This window comes from Haliaeetus albicilla, chromosome 8, assembly GCF_947461875.1.
Source record: "Haliaeetus albicilla chromosome 8, bHalAlb1.1, whole genome shotgun sequence".
NCBI lineage: Eukaryota > Metazoa > Chordata > Aves > Accipitriformes > Accipitridae > Haliaeetus > Haliaeetus albicilla.
In genome coordinates this window covers 13235959-13256761 of record NC_091490.1, presented here as the reverse complement: position 1 = coordinate 13256761, position 20803 = coordinate 13235959, and the positions used below count along the sequence as shown (strand labels likewise).

General features: G+C 40.5%; 1 long non-coding RNA gene across 1 annotated transcript in view; it reads left to right on the top strand.

Annotated features, from left to right (window-relative positions):
* The window catches only part of LOC138686395 (uncharacterized), a 38699-nt gene extending 18786 nt beyond the window's left edge, over nucleotides 1-19913 (top strand). The window contains exons 2-3 of the long non-coding RNA XR_011325723.1: nucleotides 17779-17842; nucleotides 18280-19913. This is a non-coding gene — a long non-coding RNA (uncharacterized lncRNA). The remainder of the gene's footprint in view (nucleotides 1-17778; nucleotides 17843-18279) is intronic.
* Nucleotides 19914-20803: the final 890 nt, after the last annotated feature.

Below are 20803 nucleotides of genomic sequence, written 5' to 3'. Positions count from 1 at the left end.
GTTGGAAACAGCTGATGTTGTCCACTAAAGTATTCACAGTTATTAGAAATAATAAATGAACCACAGAAAAATGGGTGGCTTAAAATAAATAAGCATTCAATGGTCAGAGTCATGCTTCAAATTGGATCCTTCAGTTTCTGAAGGATGACTGCCTTTTCTGCATTGTTGGGGGGGGGGGATAAAAAACATGGCAATACTATTGCCTGTGACTAGCCAAAGGTGATGCAAGATGAGCAGGAAGGAGGTACCACCCCTTGCAATGCTGTAGTCTGGCTCCTCACACTAAGGAGGCATTCATATTGTCTCCATGTTTTCCATTTCATTTTTCAAAATTCTCTTTATCTAGTGTGTCATTTGGACTTCATACATCACCCACGGTCCTGGTGTGGCAGCAGTTCATAATGTACATATAGGTAACCCTTAGGAGAAGAGTGAATTACTTCACCAGAATTGTTCTTTGGAACTAGTTAACTTTTTGTCATCTTCCCTGGGAAGGCTTTTTGAGAAGACTACTGCCTCTTTGTTTTCCCCCATTGCTGTCCCTCACACATCCTGAAGTGAGTGAAACTTGAAATCAATTGAAGATTCCTGTCCTCTTAAGAAACAGATCAGAAATAGACAAGCTTTTCCAGATTTGTTATCTGTGTCTTCCCATTGCTTGCCAGACACCCTCTATATGATTGGTCTCTGAAGCTATGAGTTCACAAGTGACCCTTACAAGCTGATAAAAGCAAAACAAGCAAGCAAGCCTTTGAGCCATGCTGGATGGACTCCATTTACAGCGTACTCCCTGCAGGAAAAGAATAGTCACATATGCTTATATAACTAATTGAATTACTTCTGGAATCCCTTTCCCCCAGCTTAACACTCATAACCTCATTGGGAAGTGTTTGACAGAAGTTATTTCTTTGGAAAGATGACTGTCTTCACCTATTATGGCTCTTATGCTCCTCAGTAATCAAGTGATCCTTACCTGAAAGCAAAGCCTCAGACAGAATCCTAGCACTGTCTTCTCCTACTACTGAATTTTGTGGTAATACGTTATATCAGTTACATGTTTTCCTGCTATTTTGAGAGGTCGAGCAGCCTTGAATTGACTGATGTTGGTCTCCAGAATGAAGGCAGAAGGGGACAGCGATTATTGCAGGAGTCAATGTGCTTCCATTGTACTTCCTAAATGACTCGTCCTCATCTTGTCTGCCCTGCTGTCCCTCCCTTCCCCCCCAGCTAAAATAATGCCTTTGGCTTGCTACAAAACTTCCTAAGCCACCTCTTTGAAGATTTCACAAAAGCACTTTCTGTAGTCATAGAACATCTCTCCACCACTCCAAATCCAGCATCCCTCTGCCAAAAGTAGATACTTAGAATATTTCTTGTAAAAATCTGTTTCATTAAAAACATGGGAAGGAGAGGTATTACTGCCTACTTCCTACATAATAGCCAGCTACAGAACATCTGCTAGGGAATAGAAGACCTTTGTTCTATTTCCTCCTCAGCCAGAGGTTATTCAAACCTTCAAAGAGGACATACAAGTAACCCTTGCTTTAAGGTGTTCTTCAGTGGGGGCATCCTCCATCTCACATGCTGAATGTGGCCACTGTGTGGCAGGGATACCAGTGGAGACCAGTGAAGGTAGCCATCTGTTGGTGAGGTGTCCCTGCTCACGTTGGCTGGGGCCACAGGTAACACAGGAATACAAATGCAAAATAATTTTCATATGTCTCAATAACAGTGCAGGTCAAAAAAGTACTCTGGCCTAGTTCTACACTAGCCACCAGAACACCAAAGGTCACTAGTTTTCACTAGTGCAGCTACATTGTTGTCAGTTATGTGAACTGCATAGTGTGAGGCCCCAGCAGGTCTGTCAGCATGGGCTGACAGCCGCTCAGCGTACCCTCAAGCATCCCATGAGACTGTACCAGCACTTTCAGCTAAACCTCTGGCTGATCATCTCTGAAGTCTATAAAAGCTATTGCCAACTTGATTCGACTTTTACCTTAATACCTTCTTTTTAACTTAGGGCCATCCATCACTAAAGCAATTTATAGAGTACTTCATACCCAAGATTACAAACAATTGCATTACATTCTATATGGGTGTACACCTGTAACATTCTCCTTTATACTAAAGTCTCTCAGTTTCAGATCAAACCAAGGCTGGCTCCTGGTTGTCACTATTCATCAGTTTCCTTTTCCCTGTACAGCCTAGGAGATTTATTATGAGATCCTTTCTCAGTCTTGCCATTAAAAAACATCTCTTCTGTTATATGCATTTAACTCTCAAGGGTCTTCACCATACCAATCTCGATGCATTATTTTTTTGACATGTACCAGAATATAAGTATTTGTACAAGTGAGTCTACAAACTGTGATGTGACTGCATACAGGGCTAAGTAATTACCTAAACATATTAATGTGAATACAGATAGCTAAAATGCACATGCAGCAATTTAATGGCACAGTGTTGTCTCATGGTCATCAAGAAACACTGTGCTGGAAAGTAAGTGACAATAGCTTGCATCAAAATAAGCAAATGAACAGAAGAAATCCAAATTCACACCCTCTTCATATCTACTGTGCTTCTTTTGTAAGGTGGTTAGGTCTTTCTGCAGACTTTTTTGAATTATCAAGCGAGTTTGAAGCTTACCTGCTTTACTTTGAAAGCCTAAACTAGGATGTGTGTAAAAGTCACCCACGTGCATCAGTGAAGCTTGGACAGTGTTCTCCTCCTACAAGCGCTTCCAATAGGAGCTTTTATTGTTGGCTCCAGCTGGCAAAGCAATGCATGTCGCATACAAGTCACAATGTTTGGGAAGCACTCAAATACTAAGGTAATCAATGCCAGGCAAGACCCTGGGAAAAAAACCAATTGCACTGTTGCCCATCTACCACAAGGGTACTCCCCTGTCATTGCTCCAGGCCATGGAGCAATGGTTTCAACCAGTTTCTGAATTAGTTTCTTGGCAGTACATAACAAAGACCTCTAACACTGACCACCTTTTCCAGATACCCCTTGCCAAAGCCTCATAAAGGGTGCACACACCTACCAGATGCAGAGCACAGCAAGTTAGATCATCTGTGTTGACTCATAACTTCAAACTGAAACCTTACACTGAAACTAAGGGGGAGTCTGAACCCCAGATCTGCAGGAAAAACATCCATCATATCATAAAGATCAAAGATTAGCTTACCAGGTACAAACTGTATAAATGCTATATACAGTTCTTATTTTGATACCCGGCTTTGCTAGCCAACATAATGCTTTCTACTCACTGCTAGCCATCCCTCGATGTTTTCATACAGCAACACTCTTACCTCAGTTACAAGTTCTCCAGATCCAGCACACACTCACATGATGCATCTGTTTCTCTAGCTAATCAGCAAAAATAGTGCTTAAATTATGGCTAGGTCTGCACTGAATTAAAAATTTAGATTTTTCACTTCATTTCATGATTTAAGGAGTCCTCCGGAATAGCAAATACATCTTGTAATTGACAACTTCTGTACTATGACATCACATTTTCGGCAAGGTACAGGCATTCTGTGTTTCACACTGCTAATAACTATATTCTATCAAAATATGTTTGTAAAATCTCTTGGGAAAGGAAAAGGAAACAGAAATCCTAAACAACTATTCATTGGCCTTTCATTCTCTTTAGAAGTGCTGGTCCCTCTGAGAACATATTTTTCCCTTTCTTTCCAAACATTCTTACAGCATCCTACTCAGAATGTGTTACAGGGATTATTCTATGTCAGATAAGTATAGTAAAATACTGTTATGTGAAACAAAGCTTCTTGCTGAAACAAATAGAAAATAGATTTGCTTCCATCTTTATGTTGAAATAGTAAATCACAGAATCAAACTGATATAAGCTATCACTTAGGTTGTTTGAAAACGTGCCAGCACATCAGAGGAGTACTGTTTTCCTGAGAATACACAATAGCAGATGATACACATTAAGACTAGGGCTATGCAAATAATTGATTTTGCAGTTTGCTTGGGGAACACAAAAACTCATTTCAGATTAGTCTGAAATATTCTCTCAATTCTTGGGGAAGAAAACAAACAAAAGAACCCCACTCAAGTTAGAAGAAGGCATTTCATACCTAAAGTTTTTAACCTGAAACATGTCTGCATAAGAAGCTAACACAGGAAACATTTAAAATACGTTTATTGCACATTCTGCAAAAGAGTCATCAATACTATTTTTCAGTCAGACTTTGAAATGGTCACTGTTTAAAGGGGAAAAACTAGAAACACATCAATCCTTATGCACCTATACTATTAAGTTGCCATTATTATTATTTATTAATGAAAGGAAATTTCCAGGATGGGTTTTATGCCTGCTACATAGAATACAACACCAAAATCTATATACTTGTATTTCCTCCTGCAGAAAATTGGAATTAAATTGTGATGTTTTTCTGGAGCCTTGACAATATATTTAGCAGAATGCCTTAACCCATTCTTATCTATACTATACAGTTCTACAGAACAGTATTTCATTCAGAGGAAAAATTATAACCTTTCCATCTAAGGCCTGCCCACCTGTATTTCCTTGTCCTCTAAGCTGTAGCGCACATAGTGAAGGTTTGTTTTTTTTTTAATTCCATTTGTTTTGCATACGTGCATCAAAATTTAAAACAACAAAAAGCTACAAAATGTCAATTATTCCTGGCATCAGTAGTGACACAAGAAAGTCCAAGGCCAAATGACGGGCTTTGAGTGCCGTTCCCATCACAATCCCCTACATATTCTGTATAAGTCTACTAATCCATATCAAGCCCTAAAGGTTTTTAAGTATCCATAAAAAAAAACCAGAGGCATATTATTTTCTACAAAGTCATTTAGACATTTTGTCTACTGTTCATATTTTGGAATAGTTTTCCATAGCTTTCATTTTACCTTTAAATAACAAAGTCAGTGTTATCTAACATGCTGCCTCTGAAAATTCAATCAGCAGCACTTTCTTCACAGCCCATATTTAAACCTTAGCACTTATATAGTATTCTACATCTTCAAAGCAAGCACTGTACAAACATTTAAACGAATCCTCATAACACTTCAAGGTCCACATTAGTTCAATAATTTAAAACAAAGAGAAAGGATTTCTACCGAGTATGAAGAAAAAAATCATTCCAAAAAAGGAAACAAATACAGCATACATTCACTATCCTGAACACGCTAGGCCTCCTTTAGAGACAGCAAAGCCCACACAAGTGAAGATATTCTGAAATGTGTTAGGATTAGAAAGCCAGCACTGCACACACAATGTTTTGAGAACAGAAACACTACTAACAACACCTCATCAATACAGCTTCATTTGTGAACCAACCTTAACAAGCACATCCTACTCCTTCCACACTTCCCTAACATCAGACAAACTCTCAGCTTGCTCTCCTTAGTGCAAACCCTGAGTGAAAAGCTGTCCGTTTAGAAAGCAGCTCTCTCACCTGAGTTAAAGCTACATTGGCCATAGAGGTCAACCTGCTTGTTAAGCATTTAGTAGCAAAGAAACCACCCCGCCCTTTCCTGGGTAATCACAAGGCAGCTGTGACTAGCTTAGCCAGAGCTTCTGTTCTGCAGCTATTTTGCCAAACCCAATGTATTTGTCATGTCCTACTTGTTCACTTCTTTAGTAACTATGGGAGGTTTACAAATTCTACAACAGCTGTCCACATTTAAGCATTTTAAGGACAAGGTTTTCAAAGGTATTTAGGCATATAACGCATTTGCTACAACCAGAGTCAGACATCTGTCTCTATGGCTCTAGGCCTTAATTCTGTGCAATCTATCACCTACTAATTCCAGTTAGAGTCAATCTGAGGATTTGCCACAAAGAGCTCATTTATGTCACTTCCTCCAATCAGGATCCCTTTACCTTCCCTGGCTCGCTCTGTATGTATTGGCTTCTTCTTTCCATCATGTTAGATTTATATAGTTCAAATCCATCCCTATTTGGATGAAAAATACCTATTCACCCTATTGGGTGAAAAACTAGCTGGATGGCCAAGCCCAAAGGGTTGTGGTGAATGGAGTTAAATCCAGTTGGCGGTGGGTCATAAGTGGTGTTCCCCAGGGCTTGATGCTGGGCCCAGTTCTGCTTAATATCTTTATCAATGATTTGGATGAGGGGATTGAGTGCACCCTCAGCAAGTTTGCAGACAACACCAAGTTGGGAGGCAGGGTCGATCTGCTTGAGGGTAGGAAGGCTCTACAAAGAGATCTGGACAGGCTGATCAATGGGCTGAGGCCAGTTGCATGAGGTTCAACAAGGCCAAGTGCCGGGTCCTGCACTTGGGTCACAACAACCCCATGCAGCGCTACAGGCTTGGGGAAGAGTGGCTGGAAAGCTGACCGGCAGAAAAGGACCTGGGGGTGCTGGTCGACAGCCGGCTGAATATGAGCCAGCAGTGTGCCCAGGTGGCCAAGGCGGCCAAGGGCATCCTGGCCTGTATCAGAAATGGCCAGCAGGAGCAGGGAGGTGGTTGTTCCCCTGTACTCAGCACTGGTGAGGCCGCACGTCGAGTCCTGTGTTCAGTTTTGGGCCCCTCACTACAGGAAAGACACTGAGGTGCTGGAGTGTGTCCAGAGAAGGGCAACCAAGTTGGTGAGGGGCCTGGAGCACAAGTCTTCTGAGGAGCGAGTGAGGGAACTGGGGCTGTTTAGTCTGGAGAAGAGGAGTCTGAGGGGAGACCTTATTGCTCTCTACAGCTACGTGAAGGGGGGTTGTAGTGAGGTGGGTGTTGGTCTCTTCTGTCAGGTGGCTGGAGATAGGACAAGAGGAAATGGCCTCAAGTTGAGGCAAGGGAGATTTAGGTTAGATATTAGGAAAAATTTTTTTACTGAGAGTATTGTCAAACATTGGAATGGGCTGCCCAGGGAAGTGGTTGAGTCACCATCCCTGGAGATATTAAAAAAGCGAGTGGACGGGGTACTTCAGGACATGGTTTAGTGGGCATGGTTGATGGTTGGACTAGATGATCTTGAAGGTCTTTTCCAACCTAAATGATTCTATGATTCTATTTATTGCTTACTGCTGGGACTCCATTCAGTATCTCATTTCACCTTTAATTTCATTTTAAAGTAGATGCTAGAAAACCAAGATGGACAACCTGAATCTAATTTATGTAATCAAACTATGCTTATGATGCCATCAGCTGACCACTTTCTTACAGATAGCGCAAGAAACTCTTATTTCAAATGCAAGTTCAGAAACTGCCCAAGTTTACCAAGGACAACTTTGCTGTATGTAGCAAGGCCACCTCACTCCCTCACATGGCACTCTGGAAAGATAACAGGATGTTAGAAGAGCTTCAACCACATAGGAGAAAAATGTCCTCTATAAATGAGTCATTTAGGACAGATTAACAAGCCTACCAGGTTTCTGCCACAGAGAGGAAGGGTCAGGTACTAGTCAGGGCTGGCATATCTGGGGCTGCATTTGCAGTGCTGAATGCTGCTCTTAAACACAAAGCCAAGCACAGGAAATCACTGTGGAGTCAGCCATACACCAAACTAGCCCCTAACTTACCTTATTTTGGTCCATTCAATAGCCAAAATGTAAGTGTAAAAATTAACATTTTTGCCCTCCCTGCCAGTTGTACCTGCTACATAAGAGAATCTATCCCAAATTCTTTCATACAAACTGCCTCCCAGATCTGCAGGGCTGAAAACTTGACTGCAAAAGGGAACGATGTGGGAGGCAAAAGGCACAGAGATGTTTTTCCTGGGGGAGCTTAATTAATTGTTTTTATAGCACATCAATGACATTAATTGCTTTAGAAGTGCCAAGGTTTTTTTTTTATCATTAGCACCACAAACAGTCATGGAGGACAAGAAATGGCCTGACCACTGCACTTGATGCATTGATTTTAGATTGTGACTTGAGTGTTCCGTAGCCTTTTCTTTCAATAGATAGTCACAGACCACATGACTACAGTATAAAGCCCTTCTAGTGCAAATAAAGGATGTTTGGGGGGATTAAGAGGGGGCAGAAATGGAGAAATTTTTTTCTAATATGTTTCTATGGTGTAGGAACCTCAACCCGCCTTTTTATGTACTCACTTGAGTCCATGCTGGTTTTATTCCATTCTGAAATTACCTTTGTTCAGTTAGAAGGCACCGCTCTCAGCTGAAATAGATAACTACAAAGGATAAGATGGCAGTTAAAGGTTGTTTTTTTCCCAGCTTCTACGCATACAGTTTGTCCTTACTGGCAGTCACAGCTAGAGGACTACAGTGCCATCTCTCTCTCTGAGCAATGTTTGCAACATCATTTAACCCGCCTTCACCATAGGACAAAGTTGTTGTGAGGATGAATTATGTTAGTGTATGTTAAGCAAGCAATCATTACAGCTATTGTGCATACCACCAACTCTTTTATATAGCTACAGACAGTTGCTCCACTGCCATTTCGCTGTGGTCTTCCAGTTTCAGTAACACCTTATTGAAAAAATGTAAAAACCCATTAGTTTACATCCTCTGTGCTATGTGATTGAAATACTGCAGTTATGTAGCATGCCAAAACAACTAACTCCTGCAGAAACAATGGTGCTGGATTACAAGGGAATATAACTGAGACAGGCAGACAAACGTGCTTAGCTGGCATACCTCATGAGCAGACTTTGCTCACAAGAACCTTAGGAATGCTAGTAATGCACTGCTATATTCTTGCCTTTTGTGTTCTTAATTGTCAACTTACCTGAAAGCACAGATGAGGGAGAATTTTTGCCATACTAGTTCTACCATTGGGTGTACAGGTTGCTCCAAAGGAAATAATCTGCTGGACAACTGGCTTGGTGCTGTATTAAAAAGATCTATTCAGAGACCAGCAAGTTGGTCTGTCCTGGGTCAATTTCAGGAGCATCTCTCATGTGTCCCAGAAGGTTGTTGTGGTAAGCTGTACCATTAATATTCCTCCTCATGTTTAATTTACAGTGTTTCAAAAATCCTCGTAAAATTATAATGCCCGAGTGCCCTTCTGCTCTCATCAGCATCATCTTTGGACATTTGGTAGGATGTTAGCACTTGTCACTGCATTGAATATCCAGCTTTCTGAGATATGCTGGCCTCCAGGAACAAGCACAGATAGCTGCAGCCAGCACTCTTGGCTACCTCCAGTTACCAGCCTGATTAGAGGCATAAGTTCAGTGTCTTAAATGGCAAAGATTTCTCAAAGCAAGTTGGTAGCTTTCCTGTGAATCTTGCATATCTGGCTCAGGAAGCTTAGACCTAGAGATAGTTTATAGCTTATTTAACCTCGCTATGTGACCACAGAACTGCAGAGATGGTCTTGACATGTTAGGCCTGTCCACTGCAGAATGTCATTGATCTTTGTTCATATAAGCAGTTACACATTTAAGCCAATACGATTTAGAAAGTGTCATGGTCAGCCTTAGGTTACAGGTCATACATAGTGGTGACCTGGCTAACTGGACATGTGTTAGGAAAATTTTGTTAGGAAAACACAGGACAAAAATTTCAACCCCAGTTAGCCCTCTGAATTCAAATTCAATAAGCCTGTACAAATACTACTGGTGAGGAACTCATCACATCATGAAAACAGAGTTTAAAACAGTATACCTTCATCCTTCAGGTCACTAACTTAGAGGGTAACAGGAAGGGAAGGGTAAAACAAACAGGAACTCAAACCCAGTATATCCTTTCCCTTTGTCTCTCACAAGACAAAGCTTTTTCTGTACAATCATAAACTCCAATAGGAAATGAATTGTGATGCAGCGACCTAAGAAAGTTCAAAGCTACTAAAGCAGCAAATCAGCACAAGTGAGCCAGAGCCAGTGCTAACAAAGAACACATGCTACCAGTTACACACTTGGAGGCTAATTTTCAGTAGTGCTGAGCACTCACAATGCCAGCTGAAGCCAGGTGGAATGGTAGGAGATCAGCACATCAGAAGATCGGGCTCTTTGATTTAAAGACTATCCTGAGGCAGAGAAAGCCTACCAGTGGGATGAAAGAATGGAAGACAATGACTGTCAGTAAGAGTCAAGCATTCTGGGAAAACAAGTTGAAGACACAGAATAATCTCCTCCATGTCCCACTGCTCAGAAGGGCATAAAACTCAGCACTCTAAGAATCCAGGGGTGAGAAATATTTGTGGAGAGGAAAAAAGTGATAAATGGTGCAGTAGGAATTCAGAGCTGGGTTTTTAGGGTGACTGCTGAACAGATGCTTGATGGGAGTACCTAAGGGAAGGCTGTTATGTTCTCCAGCTGGTAGAACCCATGTCTGCAAAAGAATGGCATAGGAATCCTAGTCCTGCAGAAGATAAAGCACAAGCAGATACCCACATACACAGCCCTGTAACTTGACTGTCCAGCTGTTCAGCAATTTCCAAATCTCCATAAATATCATAAATAATATTTTACTGTGAAATATATTCTCTCTAGTACCTATAAATATGACAGCTTATTGCAGAGTCTTGATTCAAGAGTATTTCTCTGCCCTCACTTAGTAATTGCCTCACCCACTGACAGCTACAGCTCTATCAAGATGATCCTAGTGATATTCATTATGCAGTGTATACAGTATTAAAATACTAAATGCTTACTAAATACTAAAAACATGTCACCCTCTACTCTTTCCCCTTACCCACCAAAAAGGAAATGTGGACAAAGCTTGGTATTTTGGGTAAACATGAAGGAGGAATTGAATACATATATATTAAACACCAGCAAAAAATTACAAGCCCTTTCAGTTTGTAAATTAGCATATTCCCAGTTGTGTCAAACTGCAGGCTCAGGACTGGATCAACAATCTCCATGAACATATGAAATGAAGCCGTGTATTTCAGACTATTTTGTCAGACTGGAGAGATTCAGTGCTTAGCCTCCTTTTTTAACTTTTGCTTTACCCTTCCTCATCCTCAAGAGCATATAACAGCAGGCATTGCCCTCAGCTCTATCCTGCTGCTGTTTCTCTATTGTGATAATTTTTTTCTGCTTCTGGAAATGCAAAGATAGTCTGAGTGAACTGGACCATAACCAGTATGCAGCATTAACAAAGTGCCCCATTCTATTGGATGCAGAACATAAAACTGGGAGAGACAACTAGTTTGTAGCTCTTCCAATTTTTTTAAGACAAGAGTATCTCCAGCTTTCCTATCACTTAGTAAGAAAAGTTGAAATGTACACATCTGGAAAGTGGGATCCTCCCAGAACCTGTGAGAATCACTGGACATCCACACAAAACTCTTCCCTTTTTTTTGCAGCATGACCCACATTGTAAACCTTTCAAGCAGTAAACTCCCAATGCCTCACTGATTGTAGCTGCCTTCTGAATGCAGGCAGTGTATTGTTGAGGAAGAAAAAGCACAAGTTGATACAGCCTCAAACCCCTTTAGATAAGTAGAAGCTTTCATCTGGCTAGAGAAATAGATGGAGGCAACGTATTTAACCTGGGAAAACAACTTCAAGGTAAGCTTCCTCATGGAGACTGGACATAGAGAAAAACAAGGAGATTCCAAAAGGTAAATAGGATATTCAGAAGAGGAGGCTTAGGGAAAAGCAAGTGAAAATGGCATGCCATTTTCAAGATCTTGAGGAAAGATAACCTTTAATGGCTCCCTAGTCACCAAATCCCAAATACTGTGATAAGTAAGTTGCTAGCGTGCTAAAGCTCCAATTAAATAGTTTATCTCATTACACCAATGTCTAGTCAAGTCTCATACACTGCAGTAGAACATTTTGAAAGAACAACATTTTTGGTTCCTTGTAGAGAGGGGATGGATATAAATGGATGTAATTGCTTTGCTGTGTTATGCATTAATGCTGGTTATCAGTTGTTACCAAAACTGAGCAATTTGTGAATGTTATTTTACACTACCCCTGCTGCAGCATGTAGATGCCTTGAGTTTTGCCTATATTTATGCAATTAAGCTGCATTTAAGTTTCCACTGCCAGGGGTGATTTCTGCGGTAATGTGTTGTGAGCTTTTCTCCAGTACAAGCTTTCAGTAATACAGATCCTGATAAAGTTTTAGTGTAAACACACTGCTGAACCTTGAGGATGAAATGCACATGATCTGAGTACTCAAAACAAAGTCAGGGTGGATATCTATGTCTTTTCCTCTTTTCTGCAGCTGGCTGAGCAAGCTTTCCTGAGCAGGAAGGGATCTTGTTACGAATTTAACCAACATTGTATTCAGTGGGCCCTAAGTTCCACATGTCTTTCCGTATTTTCAGTTTTCAAACAGCTGTTAGTGATAACTGCAAGAGGAAACTGTATTCTGGTAGTCTAATTCTATATATAGAGAGATTCTCCCATGCTTTCACATAAATTTCAATGAAATAGACTATAGATCCTACATGTCCTGAATATTCTTTGTGATAAATTGAAGGAAAAGGAATAACTAGAAAATGTCTAAATACTGGTTATGTCTGACCAGACTGAAGATAGCACAGCTTACACTGTGCATCCAGGCTCCTAGTTGCAGTCCATACAAGTCCGATCTACCTTGCCCAGTAGCTAGGGCCCCAAGAGAAACTCAAGAGAAGGCCAACCAATTTCAAGAGAATGTATATGTCTTTCTAAATACTAGTCACATTAAACAACTCAAAAAAAGGGTTTTAACTGACGCATTTGAAAACTAAATGTGATAAGAAAATTATGCTCTTCTTCAGCTGGTGTGCAGGGAAAATATCTGATAAACTAAAGATGAGTAAATTTAAGATGGATCAGGTAAAAAGTTCTTCCAACTGTAGTTAAAGAAACTGGACACAAAATATTTGCAGAGCTTCCCCCCACCTCCCACCTCCCCAAGGGCAGTAACTAAACCTGTTGTAGCTGTGTCAATGTGTGTGTTCCAAGGATACTGTAATCTCATCTTTCAGGGAAGAAGGTTACAGCTTGCAAAAAAAATCAACAAGGAACCTACCCTCTTCCCTGAACAAGTATCCCTTCTCTCCAAGTGACTTAGATGGGCATATTCATAGAAGGGTAGTCCTTCATTCTCTGAATAAGCAGATTATAAAACAGTAGGCATTGCTAAGGGCAAGAAATCAAACTTGATGGTCTGATGCAATATGGCAATTGCTACAGCACTACTAGTAGTTCATTTCCATACAAAGTCCTTCAAATAGCTAGATGAGAATCCCACTCTTCCTCAGATATCTCTGTCAGCAGAATTTGCATTGCATGCAATATTTATTACATCCTTCAGGCATTCCACATGATTTGTCTCACACTGGCATCTGTACAGGTCCAGGCACATGTCATATTCCCTGAGAGGTTATGAAGGAACCCCTTGGCAAAGGAGCTCCGAGAGGCAGTCAAGGGTCTAAGTATCAAAATGATTAGTTGGGATTGCACTGAGACTATGAGATATTATGAGTCAGCTCTATAAAAATACCTGTTCAAGGCAAAAATTAAGACACAGCAGACATTCCATATTAAGGAACAGCCTGGCACACTGGTAGCTAATTGACTGTTAATGCTTAGTATATTTGTAGAATGGGGCATAAGGAAACAATTAAGCCTCCATACTGCTTATTAGCTGTGGAACTGATTTTTTTAAATCTTATTTGATAGAAAATAACAGCAACTTCCAGACTACTATCAAAGTTTACAAAGCTGAAGTAGGCAATGCAGTTTTCTTCTGACAGTATATCACTTACATAGCATTTAAGATCAAAATGAGCACTCTCCCCCTTTTATTGTCAATTATCTTCTCTTTAATGAAACTGCATGTTTTAGAGACAGAAAACAATCCTACACTTTTAAAGAAGTGAATAGAACAGTAGCTGCTTACTTCGGAGCGTTCAATAACTTCAGATCAACTTCTCTTCCCTCCAAAAGAAGAGCTGGGTTTTAAAGCCCATTCCCTGAGCAGCATTTTCTATCAAAATACTTGTTAGGTAGTGTTTTTTCCCCTCAGTTGTGGGAAAACATGCAAAACAAATATTGAAAAAAAAAAAATATAGCTTGCTTTTCACTCTAGAAAGCATATTGATTTGGGGTTTTAGCACAACTAAATTCTCCTTGAAATATGGAGATGTTTATTTTGGAATTCCAATCAGAGACAAGGAAATCCCAGCCAAAGCCTAGAGAAAGGAAAAAAAGCAGATATAAAGCAGTTATCTCCCCTGTCAGCGTGCTAAGCAAAGAATTCACCCTTGATTTCCAGCAAATATTTCAGCAAGAGCAGGATGAGGTCTTTATGAACTTAGATGTAAAGATGAAATATGTTCCATTGCCTGTACTCTGGAAGTAAAATGAAAAGGCTCCATACTTGTAAAAGTAAACTAGATCCTTTTGAAGAAAAGGGAGCATTGCAGAACCTAAACTAATTTCTTTTGCAATATCCTCTACTCCATTTAGGCTCCATACTAATTGTTACCTCTCCCTTTTTGGTAAGTTTTATTAAGTTGTTTGTGTCTTTTTCTACTTGTTTGGGCTGAAATCTATTAATACATGACCAGCCTGCAGACATATCATCATCATATCATGTATTCTATATAACTACATGTAGTACCTATCTTTTGTCACCTCTTAAATGTCCTGGAAATACCTCCCCCCTCTTACAAACAGTCCATTGTAACAAAACATGCTTCATGAGTACCAAAAAAGATACACTGAAGCACACTGGCAAGTTTTCTTCTGTTCCAAAAAGTTGTCTACACTGTAATCTGGACAGCATATGTAATGTATCCAGCCCTAGCCCTGACTTTTTTGGGGAGTACCTTATCATCACCTCATTGGACTGGTACACATCTAACAAGGGTTATAGTCATTTGGCTGCCTTCAGCACTAGCTCCACCATAATGTTTCCTAATGGCTCCTGAACAGACTGCGTGTCCATCTGGTGCCCCAAGGGTGAACTGACAAACTCATTCTGCAGCAAAGACGACAGCCAGCAGCTCCTTTTTAATTTGAGCTTATCTCCCTTCTGTGCCCTTCAAAGCACTGCAAGCTCTACTGACCTGGCTTTGCCTCAGTGCTGCTCCTAGCCCTCCTTCCTAGGCATCATTACCTCTATTATTATACTTCTAGCCATTCCGCAGTAAGACTGAAGGTACTAAAGGATGGTACTGGTGACTTCCCCCGCTCTTTCAGGTACTTTTTGACCATACTAAATCTCTTAACTATCACAAAGGCCCATAGGCATATCGAATCTGGAAACATACTTGGTAACTATCTAAATCTACTTCACCTGCATGCCTTGAACTGGACATATTATGATTCAGTTTCTCTGGTTCTAGACATGTCACGTGCTCTCTTCATCTTCAGTTTTTGACATAGCTTTCACCTTAGCTTGATATCCTGCTCCCAGCACCCTGCTTGGAGTTGTTACAACTTGGTACAGTGCTGAATTTTTTCTTCACTGAGGCCTCCTTCTACTGCAGGAAAAGCAATATCAAATGCAGTGTTCATACTTGGGGTTCCCTCTAGCCCTAGTTCCTGTTGACAGTGAGATGCCTCTTGAGTCACACTAATGGCCAGAAATGTTTTTGGGTTTTTTTGTTTGTTTGTTTGGGGGTGGGTTGCCTTTTTATTTTTTTATTTTATTTTTTTTTTTTAAAGAACAGCTCCTGAAACCCATGGCAAATGTTGTCAAGGGGCTGATACTTCTTTTTTATGTTAGCATCCTGATCCCAAAACTTAGCACTGTAAGATGATCTATACCTTACAGAAGTACTGGATGAGCATTATACTTATGACTTTTTGCCTGATGTTTCTGATGTGCTATATTTTATGGAGGCCCTTGATGACACTCCTAGGACAAGTGTCTGATTATCATTTGTTTTGACAATATTTCTATTAAAATAGATAGGTCCTTAGAAACAATATTTTTGACCTTGTACTTCTTTGAGATCTGAGAGTGCACAAGACTACACAGCAATCTGTCAAAAGTAATATTCTGTCTCTAACATGAATTTGAAATTGTTTGTACACTGAGTATTTTTTATCCTTTATTTTTAAAACAAAGGAATATATATTTGTCCAAAAGTTTAGCCAACAGCAATAATTATGGTTAATGAATTATCTGATGTGTTTTATTTTGAGTGTGGATTCTATGTTAAAATAGCCACAGCTTGCTACTATCACAAGTAAAATGGTTAAGGTTATTGTAAGGTCTCTTTCATCTGGAGAGAAGACATATAAAAACCAAACTATTTTAAAACTTCCTTCTTTATTATTAAATTCATTCTGGTAACATCCCTCTGCTTAATGCATTATGCATTGAAATTCTGGCAATTAAATACTAGCTCATTGCTCAAGATTCAAGATCTATTTTAAAAATTTATTTTGTATTGCAAAGCATCAGTTGACAGTACCTGGTGTTATTATGGTCAAATATTTTATTACAAGGTGTCCCACTAATCCAACACAAACAGGAAGGTAGCTTACCTGGAATGGTTTCACAGAAAACTTAATGGCCAAGATGATCATTACATATGACTTGCAAGATAAACTACAAATTTAAAAAAAAGTTATTTTTTAAACCAAGTTATTCTTATATTAATCCACATAAGTGTTCTTCATATTTGATTTATTATATTCAGTAAGTCTGTCCAGCCTTCAGCTGGAGATATTAAAAAGATACGTGTTGCCTTGCTTTTGTGAATTATTAGCTACTGGAATAATCTTAAGAAGCTTTACTTATATTTTTACTTTAACATCTAGCATCATCTGCAAAATACATTATATCCTCTCTAAGCTGATATTTGATGATAGGGAATCACAAATCTTTCAATAAGCAAAGCAAGATCCAAAAATCTTTGAAGATCTGGACTCACTCCCAACCCTCAACTGAAAGTCTGGGCAAATCCCCCTATAATTCTCAGGGCGTTGTTAATAATTAAAAAGAAAAATTAAAAAAATTATGTACCTACAGAAAACCGATACAGCCTAGTGAGTTGGGAAGAGTAGATGGAAGGTGTGATTCATTTACGTATTCACCTACCTGTTCATAAAAACCATATATGTTAAGAAATGAGAGAAAAAACCCTGAAATGTCAAACTTCATATGATAAAAAAAATAATAAAATCTTAATCAAATTTCTGTCAGAGGCTTCTTTATCATAGCTCTACCTTCTTACAAAAAGATTGTAATAAACAGTTTCGTAAAAACATGTGTTACGGTTACATTTGGAACATTTCGGGCTTAACTCAGTTGCCAGCACATAGGCATGTAGCACCATTTAAGATGCTCTTGGTGCCTACCTAGCCTCTAGCTGTGACCCCAGAAGGCCTTTCATAGGTTCTGTGTCACATCTGACAGCCCCCTGTATCAACACCATAACTGATTTAAAACAAACAAGCAAACAACAAAAAACTACCACAACACAAAACAGTTCAGTATTAAATAACTATAAGTGAAGATTACTCTTAGACATGTTATCAGCTTATTTTGCTTGTATAACCAGATTTCATAACTTATATACTAGTCAGTAGCTTAGCTAAAAAAATCCATCCAACATCCTTATTCTCTGTAATAGAAACAAACATAAAATAATAATACAGGAAATAATGAGATAAAGATTTTACACATCTAGATGCAATGTCTAGTAATTCAGGTCTTTTCTCATGCTAATAGAACTGCTTAGATTTAGCAGCAAAAGACAATTGCATGTCACAAAGTGGCATAATACAAACTGAGGAACTTTTAATATCTGTGAGAAAAATTACATTATTAGCATTCATAGCATAGCCTATAATGTACCATAATTCCATTACTTAAGAGTAGCATTTGTTTGATCTATTCGGAGCAATTCTGGATACGAAGATCTAATTCACAGACACAATCTTATTACAGTATCTGAGACCAATAGGACTATTGCTGCCTTTCCTGTGCACCACAGGACTTCTGGGTACAGACGGTAAGGACACATTCATGTTTAATTACTATGAAAATGTCACGTAAAGAATGAGAAGGGAGTTAAATCACAGTACAAAGATTTAAACTGGAAGCTGGTAAGGTTTTAATAACACTCTGCATGTGAATTATGCTTCCAATAACACATAAATGTATTATGAAGCTTTAGCTGGTATAAAGCAGTTTCTTATGGCTTAATGTATTTGAAAAGAGAATGGCTGTACTTTGTGGTAACAGAAATACCAATTATGAATCAAACTCATAGTTTAATTCACTTAATTATAGCTGCAGTTAAGGCAAAAGCCACGTTTAAATACTTTTTCTTCAGTTTGTGAAAGTGGAGAGACAATATTCATTTCCTTGTATTTATTGGAGTACAGTATGAAACCCCAGCCATTTGCTGCACTGCCATGTGCCCTCTTGGCATGCCTCTCATTTTAGCTGGACTCCAGCCACACTGCAGGCCACCTCCTACCTCTGCCTCTTGCCATCCACCAACACGGAAATGGCGGTTCCTCTGTCACTGGCCATTTCCCTTTTCATCTGCCACAGTGCCTCCAGCCTTACCTCTGTATCCCAGGATATCCAACCACACAAGTGTTATAAGCGTCTGCAGGAGACGGCAGAGAGGCAATTTTGAAGGAAGCTAATACACTTGATACTTGGTGTCTCAGGTGCCCGTGCCCAGGTGTTGGCGAGAATCTCTGTGAGGAGAGGTCAGGGCTGCCTCATGCCTGGCACGTCTGGTTCCAACCGGTTCCAGCCAGTTCCACAGCAGCCCCACTGCCGGGCACGGCTGAGCCCATCATCAGCACTGGTGCAGCCTCTGTGGTAACAGATTGAAGAAGGGGAAAACCACACAGCTGCCAGGAGTGAGGAAAAAAGTGTGAGAAATGAGCCCTGCGAGCACCCAGGTCAGAGAGGGAGGAAGACCTCCGGGTGCCCGAGCAGAGACTCCCCTGCAGCCCCTGGAAAGACCATGGTGGAGCAGATTTTTTCCTGAAGGACTGCAGCTTGTGGAGAAGATCCACACTGGGGCAGGAGAGAAGCATGAGCTAAGTTGCTTAAGCTGAGAATAGCACATGTACTTGCTCTGTGACAAGCCAAGTGACTTGCCCCTGAAAAAATCCAACCCATTAAGACCACCTTGCCTCAGCAGGTGAAAGCAACATCGCCAGACATTTTGAAGAGGGCTTGTAGTAGCCTCAGGTGAAAAGTTCCTTGCTCTTCAGATTCTTCTTCATTTTACTTACTAATAAAGACAGGATGAGTAGCTCTGTTTTTCCAGTACAATCACTGCAATAAAAAAATTAAGGAAAAAAAAAATCTTGTGTTGGTGTACTGAGATCTAGCTACAGACTAGTTAATATCCCTCTGCAAAAAAAAAAAAAAATTAACATGTTAAGGAGTATTTGGAAGAAAGGATTTTTATTGTATTACAAGATTTTTACCTCATATATATGGAAGCATTATTCTGTTAAAAAAAGGCCTTATCACAATCCTGACCGCAGGGGAGCCATGACAGAGCTTGACAGCTCAGATTTGTCCTAACTGCTCCTTTTAGGATTTAAGTAGCAGTCTTCAGCCTCAGCCCCCATCCCTACATCTGCTTTAGCTGGAAGTGAGTAAGAACATCTAAAATTTAGAGATAGACCCCTTTTGGCCTCAGTACAGCTGCCAACCCTTCAAAAGCCACTACTATTCCATTCCCACTGCTCCACCTCTGAGAAGGTAAACACAATATTTCATGTACATTTAATACTAACATGCAATATTTATTACCCTTTCCAGCTTTAAGTTCTGTTTAGCATTTTATCTCAAACCGGCACCAAAAAACCCCATACAACTGGAAAGATTTCAGTCCTTAAACCCATGAAAACTGCAGTTAAATGAGTTGCTTTACAAGGTCACAATTAAAAGCTTATTTGCATTGTATATAATCAACTGTCTTACACTCTAAATTATCTTGTCATTACAGTGGTACAGGAACTTTTAAAGAGATGTTAAAGGATTTGAACCTGCATTATCTCATTACTTTTATGCAATCTGTCAATAAATCAATGTATTGTGTATGACTGGAAGTGCCTGGCATATTCTTCTTAACTGTCTACTGCAATGGTAAAACTCACTTTAACATCCCTGAGCTTTTCAGACCCCACATCTCAACCTCCAATGCAACACAAAGACGTCATACTGCAGCGTCCCATCTCTAAAAATCCACGAGAGTGCAAACTGGCCCCAGCCCAGCCCATTGGCCAAGCACACAGGCTTTTAGGTTACCCATCAGGCTTCCCTGCCTGCACAGCCAGCCTTGCCCCTGACAATTAGGGCACTCGCCGCCTCTGACCACCTGCACAAAGGGCATGATAGGAAGATGGACACAATGTCAGCAGATGGTCTGTAGAACAAGGTGAACAAAAGCAAAAACTCAACCCGCAACAAACATGGAGGATGCAGGTTGAGGCCCAGCTGGAACAATGCAGGAAGCATGAGTGGCACAGCACAGAGGCTCAGCCAGGGCACCCACTGCAGAACGGCAGCATGAGGAGAAGACAAGAGTGCTGCAAGATGGGGATGCACAGCAGGGTAGGGCTGATGGGCAGCTGAGGGAACAAGAGGTAGCCAAGGAAAGCCTGGGGCCAGCCTGGCACACCTGCACTCCATGTATGCTGTCACAGGAGGAAAGGGCTGAACCTGAGCACCCTCATGCTCAGAGTCACACCAGCTGGGTACTGCCACCCAGTCAGCTAGGGGACACAGCCTGCAGGCTGGGGGGGGGGCACCTGCAGCAGCTCCCCTGTGGATGCAGGGCTACATTGGAGTCAGGCCTTCACCCAGGTCTTGGTGGAGGCTCTGGGAGCCGCAGGCTGAGGAATCACACCTCAATGCTCATCTGCCCCAGCAGTGATGCTTTAGAATGCCAGCACCCTCCTTCCCAAGGGTGTGTGCATGGGAAGGTCATTTC